We start from the raw sequence: 8181 nt of genomic DNA on the forward strand, positions 1-8181 counted from the left end.
TGTTTTGCTGACCGATATAGCGACGAAATATTGAATCACCGATGAAAGGTAACTCGACAGACATAATCTCAATTGGAATTAATAATCTCAATTCCTTGAGTTTTAACATCTTCTTTATAAAAAAAGAAAAAAGAAAAGTTAATTAATGGCTTAATTTGTCCTTATATAATGAAATATTTTTTTCAATATATTTTTATATTTCCAATTGAGTCAATTTTGTGCTTGAATATACATTAAATTTATAATATATCTTCGGGTGTAATTTTCAGATTAATTCACTAGGATTAGTCATATAACCTGCACATGATACTAGGTTTATACTTAAATATGCGTTAGGTTTATAAATACTTACAAATTACAAAATTGATTTCGATGAACTGACCTAAAAATATCTCACCAGAAAAATAAATTAGAAAAAAGGAAGAAAAACGAAAGAAAGATTTGACGAGAAGAAGTTTCTTTTATAAAGATTTCGTCATATTCTTTCCAACCTCATGAGCAGCAAGGAACCAGGTTCCTTCCATCGAAATGTCTTGTCACCTGCATTGGACATGATAGTATAGGAATAAGGCATCACATGCTCGATCTAGGCTTGATTGTTTCTCAAATTCTGAAGTTGACTTCTCCTCTTAAGTTTGAGTGAAAAATGTTACAAGGATCTTATGGGTTGCCATTGCTGCACTGCATTGTCCTCTCTTATCTTTGGCCACATACATCCACATGTGTAATGGTGCTTTGCGTGTAAAAAGAATGGTTGCAAGCGTAAAGCTTTGGCACTCTAATTCCAATCCTCAGCTTTAGAAGGAAAATATATTTTTAATATAACATTCGAATTAATAATTATTAATAAATAAATTTAAAGTTGAGTCATATCCTTCGATGTCATCATTCTATTAATTATTGAGTGATGGTTTACTTGGGGAATCCTTTGCGTGAATTCCATTATCATGCCTCAAAATGCTTGTGTGCCAGTGTTTCCACTAGCATTGTGCAGGAATACGAGTGTGGCATTTGCATTTTCTGGTGTGAGATTTGACACTTTGAAAAGGATTCTGTTTCAAGTGGAAAGAAAACGGTAGTCCTATGACTTGTGTAAGCATGTGCTCCTGTATCTAGGAACGGTTCGAAGGCAAAAGCAATTCTTATGAGCAAGGGAGCATCCCGTCCGCTCAAATTATTGCAGAAACTGTGTTTTCACTTTTGTTTCTTGGCTTTTCTCGCTGGGTTAGAATCATTTAAAAGAGCCTGCAGATCATGAACCGGAAAAATTGTGATCCCTACCTCGAGCTAGTTTAGTACAATTTTATTCTTGGAATATATATCTACGGTGACTAGCCAGTTGACTGTTATGGGTGGTTCGTAATCTAGTAAAAGCTAGAGCTGCTTGGTGCCAACTGCCAAAGAAATCAGAAGAACATAGTAGATATGTCGAGAATTTGACCAGGAGAAAACCCAGTTCGGATATTGATTTTAGGTTTACTTGGATTAACTAAACATTTAACTGTTTGTAAAATAAATAAATAAAACTCAAAATAACATGGTTTTAATTTAATTTTTTTTTTAATAATCATAAATGAACATATATAAATAAATATCAAGTCAACAAGTAATCAAGTTAAATGTTATAATTATAATATTTGTTTTTAACTCAACTCAAAATCCTTTTATAATGTGAAAAATCCCTTAAAATTTATCTCATACAACACCTATCAAATCATTTTAAACCATCGGTACTCATTTTAGATTCAATAATCCATAAAACATGATGAAACAAATTATTTTAACCCAATAAAATAATTTTTTGATCAAGAAGGTCTATTTATTCAAGTCTCGTGTGCATCTTTGAATGAAAGAAAGAAGGAAGGAATCCTCTTTTTTACCCTAACTATCTCACCATAGTCTTTGATTTTTTTTTATTAAATGATTCAACTTTAGTTACTCTAATTTTTTATTTTATCTTTTTATTTTTTATTAAATAAATAATATTTTTTTAATCTATTATAAGCACATTCAGAGAATGAAAATCTCATTTCTGTTATTATTCAAACTTTTTGAGTTTAGTTCTTATAATCAGAGAGTGTTTGATATAATAAATAAAAATATACTAGACAAAATATTTTTTTAATAAAGTTATTTAGTGTATCTTTAAACTATATAAAAATTAATATTTTTTTATTTAATGTTATTTAAAAAAGAAATTTTTATTACAAAAAAAAAGTAGCATAAACTTATGTAATTCATTCCACAAATATTGTTATTTGCGAAGAATTCAGTACTCTTTGTGTAAAACTTTCTCTCTAGTAAGGGTTGTTAAAACTCTCTCTCTCTCTCTAACCTCCTCCACTCCAAAAAAAACCCATCACTTTCCCTATCATCGTTGTCATCAACATTCAACACCCACTGTGGGCAGCAAGATTAGTGGCAGACATGTGATCCCAACACCAAGTGAGCCTAGGAAGAAAATCAAGATGTACTCACAAACGTTTCACTTTTGTCTTCTGTAAATGACTACTTGTGCTTTTGGCGAGGGATCCATTGTAGCCTCTGAAGAGGGAGCGAGAGTCAGGTTGGGTTTCTTTTGATTGCCGTTCGAAAATGTTTTTGTTTTGCTAAATTATTGACTTGGGTGTTTTTTTGGATGATTTAAAATGAGTGTAACTTAGGGCGTGGTTAGTAGATTTTATAGGTTTTTGATGGGTTTTTGGGGTGATTTGAAATGGAATTTTGAGGGTGATTTTCTTGAGTTTTTTTTAATATCATATTTATATAATAAAAATAAAAAATATATATATAATTACTCATGAGTTTTTAAGATTTTGTAATAAAAATATAAAAAAATATAATTACTCATGAGTTTTTAAGATTTTATTAAACAAATTTAGAGTTGATTGGAGATTTGTTATCTAAAAATATTTGATTTTAAATAATTTTTTAAAATCTAGGCCGTTGCAAAATATAAATAGTCTTATTATCCAATCTTCAATAATAATTTATACAAATCACTAATAAAAAATCTCTTAAATTTTTATTTAAAAAAAATAAATTGATACATCTAGAGTCAGGTTGGGTTTCTTTTGATTGCCGTTCAAAAATGTTTTTGTTTTGCTAAATTATTGACTTGGGTGTTTTTTTGGATGATTTAAAATGAGTGTAACTTAGGGCGTGGTTAGTAGATTTTATAGGTTTTTGATGGGTTTTTGGGGTGATTTGAAATGGAATTTTGAGGGTGATTTTCTTGAGTTTTTTTTAATATCATATTTATATAATAAAAATAAAAAATATATATATAATTACTCATGAGTTTTTAAGATTTTATTAAACAAATTTAGAGTTGATTAGAGATTTATTATCTAAAAATATTTGATTTTGAATAATTTTTTAAAATCTAGGCTGTCGCAAAATATAAATAGTCTTATTATCCAATTTCCAATAATAATTTATACAAATCACTAATAAAAAATCTCTTAAATTTTTATTTAAAAAAAATAAATTGATACATCTAAAGTGTTAGTTTTTTTATTTTGTGACTTGTGTAGTTTTATTTTGAATGAAAGGTAATTTAGTTTTTTAACAACTATAAATAAATTAGAAAAAAAAATGGATGGACACACTTTAACAAGTTGGAGCCCCTGTGCTTTTTTTATGGCATATGCAATATTTCTCAACAATCAAATACCTCATTCTACAATGACATTGAAGTTTTTGGTTGGGTTTCTTTTGATTATGTTTTGAAAATATTTTTGTTTTGTTAAATTATTGACTTGAGTGCGGGTTTCTTTTGATTGCGGTTCAAAAATGCTTTTGTTTTGTTAAATTATTGACTTGAGTGATTTTTGGATGATTTGAAATAAGTGTAACTTAGGGTGTGGTTAGTAGATTTTATAGGATTTTGATAGGTTTTTGGGGTGATTTGAAATGAGATTTTTAGGGTGATTTTGTTGAGTTTTTTAAATATTATACACGCAAAAATAATAAAATGTAATTACTTAGAAGTTTCTAGAATTTTGTTAGATATATCTAGAGTTGTTTAAAGATTCATTATCTAAAAAATTCAATTTTAAATAACTTTTTAAAAGTTAAGTTGTTGTAAAATACAAATAGTCTAATTATCTGATCTCTAATAATAATCTACATGAATCATTAATAAAAAAATCTCTCAAATTTTTATTTAGAAGAAAGGGATTGATATATCTAGGGTGTTAGTTTTCTATTTTGTGACTTGTATAGTTTTATTTTGAATGAAATGTAGTTTAGTCTTTTAACAAATATAAATATAATTAAAATAAATAAATGGACACACACCAACGAGTTAAAGCCTCTATGCTTTTTTGATGACATGTGCAATATCTCTTAACAATCAAATGTCCCATTCTACAATGACATTGATAGTGTCACATTTTTCTTTTTCAAAAGGCAAAGCACATGTGCATGATAAATCTATTATTGGGTTCTAATGAATTTTTGTTTCTTTTCCTATTTCTTTTCTTTCTATTTTTGGATTTAATGTTATCCATTTAAAAAAAATGTTTTCTGATAATTTTTATGTTAATTTTACATAACTTTGATACTTATTTTTTTGATTAATATTAAAAAAAATAGAAAATCAAGAATTTTATAAATTATGTGACTCCTGAATTTTCTTTCTCTTTTAAATAACACTATCATTAGTTGAGGTTTGTTTTTTATGCTGAGAAAAATTGAACTTCACTTACAACATAGCGTTGGACACACCCAAATATTAAAAAAAATCATTGGTGATTTGACTTAACCTTTCAATTTTCGGTTTCTTGTGTAATTAATATCATTTCATCAATTATTTTTTAATTTAACATTAAATCATGAAGTGTGCATGTCTTGTTAAATCATGTTTGCTCTCCATATAATAGTTATTGATCATTTGAATAAAATTTAAAATTCTTTTCAAATCTCATTCCATCTTAGCTAATGATTTCTCGGTCAATGTTGTTTAAAAACAGATGGAACATTTTCTTTAATTCAAATAGGGTAACAGATTCTCTTTTGATTATTTAAGTACTTTTATATAGTTTATGTTATACCAAATGTTTACCACTTTGTTACCTTAATTAAGATATATTGTAACTGGATCAAAACATAATATTCTCTATATAAGATAACTTAGTGATCTTAAGTCTAATGATCACTTATATAATTATCATGTAAGTCTTTCTATAGATATAAGTGATTTTTTTATATGAAATTCTTATACGGATCAGTTTAGTGTATATGTTTTATGACAAGTGCCTACATATTAGTTCCATGTATCCCTTATATCTTAACTTATGTCGCACATCAAAATCCGCACATCATCGGCTTGATGATTTATCATTTATTCGTTTGCTTTGATTGGTTCGTTGGAGTCACTACCTCATATTTAATTAAGAGCTACTAGGAAACCTAGGTATACTAGTCTTGTCAGAGATTCACGGGTAAATGACTGGTTATGATTAGGGAAGGTATTAGCACCCCTAACGGATCCTATATGAGGTAAGCTGCTTCGTGGACTAAATATGTTAAAGAAGTTTTAAAAATTTTGTTCTTTCATTGAATTTTAGAAATACGACTTACGTGTAAGTTCATAATTCTTTATCCGTGAACAAATCAAAATATTAAATTCTTTTTTATTCTTTGCAATTTCATCATAAAAAAACATCCATAAAAACATACAAACGACGCGTTGTCTGATCCTTTTTTTTTCTTTTGAAAAAACAGAGCCGTTTTGGACTAAAATAGGAATTTTTACTAAATTTTAATTGAATCCTTTTTCTTTCAATTGTTTTCAATTGAACCCCTAATTGACTCTAAACTTTGGATTTAATGCAATTAAGCCCCTGTTGAACTTCAACTGGAACCCTGAAGTTAGGTACCTTTTACAATATGGTCTTTGGTATTGGATTTTGTCAATTTAACCCGTAATTGAAACTTAGAAGTTTCTAGAATTTTGTTAGATATATCTAGAGTTGTTTAAAGATTTATTATCTAAAAAAATCAATTTTAAATAACTTTTTAAAAGTTAAGTTGTTGTAAAATACAAATAGTCTAATTATCTGATCTCTAATAATAATCTACATGAATCATTAATAAAAAAATCTCTCAAATTTTTATTTAGAAGAAAGGGATTGATATATCTAGGGTGTTAGTTTTCTATTTTGTGACTTGTATAGTTTTATTTTGAATGAAATGTAATTTAGTCTTTTAATAAATATAAATATAATCAAAATAAATAAATAGACATGCACCAACAAGTTAAAGCCCCTATGCTTTTTTGATGGCATGTGCAATATCTCTTAACAATCAAATGTCCCATTCTACAATGACATTGATAGTGTCACATTTTTCTTTTTCAAAAGGCAAAGCACATGTGCATGATAAATCTATTATTGGGTTCTAATGAATTTTTGTTTCTTTTCCTATTTCTTTTCTTTCTATTTTTGGATTTAATGTTATCCATTTAAAAAAAATGTTTTCTAATAATTTTTATGTTAATTTTACATAAATTTGATACTTAATATTAAAAAAAATAGAAAATCAAGAATTTTATAAATTACGTGACTCCTGAATTTTCTTTCTCTTTTAAATAACACTATCATTAGTTGAGGTTTGTTTTTTATGCTGAGAAAAATTGAACTTCACTTACAACATAGCGTTGGACACACCCAAATATTAAAAAAAATCATTGGTGATTTGACTTAACCTTTCAATTTTCGGTTTCTTGTGTAATTAATATCATTTCATCAATAATTTTTTTAATTTAACATTAAAGCATGAAGTATGCATGTCTTGTTAAATCATGTTTGTTCTCTATATAATAGTTATTGATCATTTGAATAAAATTTAAAATTCTTTTCAAATCTCATTCCACCTTAGCTAATGATTTCTCAGTCAATGCTGTTTAAAAACAGATGAAACATTTTCTTTAATTCAAAGAGGGTAACAGATTCTCTTTTGATCATTTAAGTACTTTTATATAGTTTATGTTATACCCAATGTTTACCACTTTGTTACCTTGATTAAGATATATTGTAACTGGATCAAAATATAACATTCTCTATATAAGATAACTTAGTGATCTTAAGTCTAATGATCACTTATATAATTATCATGTAAGTCTTTCTATAGATATAAGTGATTTTTTTATATGAAATTCTTATGCGGATCAGTTTAGTGTATATGTTTTATGACAAGTGCCTACATATTAGTTCCATGTATCCCTTATATCTTAACTTATATCGCACATCAAAATCTGCACGTCATCGGCTTGATAATTTATCATTTACTCGTTTGCTTTGATTGGTTCGTTAGAGTCGCTACCTAATATTTAATTAAGAGCTACTAGGAAACCCAGATATACTGGTCTTGTCAGAGATTCGCGGGTAAAGGACTGGTTGTGATTATGGAAGGTATTAGCACCCCTAACGGATCCTACATGAGGTAAGCTGCTTCGTGGACTAGATATGTTAAAGAAGTTTTAAAAATTCTGTTCTTTCATTGAATTTTAGAAATACGACTTACGTGTAAGTTCATAATTCTTTATCCATGAGCAAATCAAAATATTAAATTCTTTTTTATTCTTTGCAATTTCATCATAAAAAAACATCCATAAAAACATACAAACGACGCGTTGTCTGGTCCTTTTTTTTTTCTTTTGAAAAAACGGAGCCGTTTTGGACTGAAATAGGATTTTTTACTAAATTTTAATTGAATCCTTTTTCTTTCAATTGTTTTCAATTGAACCCCTAATTGACTCTAAACTTTGGATTTAATACAATTAAGCCCCTGCCGTCTTTCAATTGCTTTCAATTGAACCCCCAATTGACTCTAAACTTTGGATTTAATGCAATTAAGCCCCTGTTGAACTTCAACTGGAACCCTGAAGTTAGGTACCTTTTACAATATGGTCTTTGGTATTGGATTTTGTCAATTTAACCCGTAATTGACCATTAAACTTTCAATTTCTTTAATTTTGCCCCCGTTTTTTGTCAATTGAGCCCCCATAGTTTGCTACATGTTGCATAATGGTCCTTGGTCTTGAATTTTATCAATTTAGCCCCTAATTGACCAAAAACTTCAATTTTCTTGCATTTTTGCCCCTGATTTCAATCAATTAACTTGGTAAAAATTAAATTTGATCTCTTAAAATTTCAAGCTTCTCAATTAAGCCCA

The sequence above is a fragment of the Populus euphratica genome, unplaced genomic scaffold, assembly GCF_000495115.2.
Source record: "Populus euphratica unplaced genomic scaffold, PopEup_1.0 scaffold2491.1, whole genome shotgun sequence".
In the NCBI taxonomy this organism is placed as follows: domain Eukaryota; kingdom Viridiplantae; phylum Streptophyta; class Magnoliopsida; order Malpighiales; family Salicaceae; genus Populus; species Populus euphratica.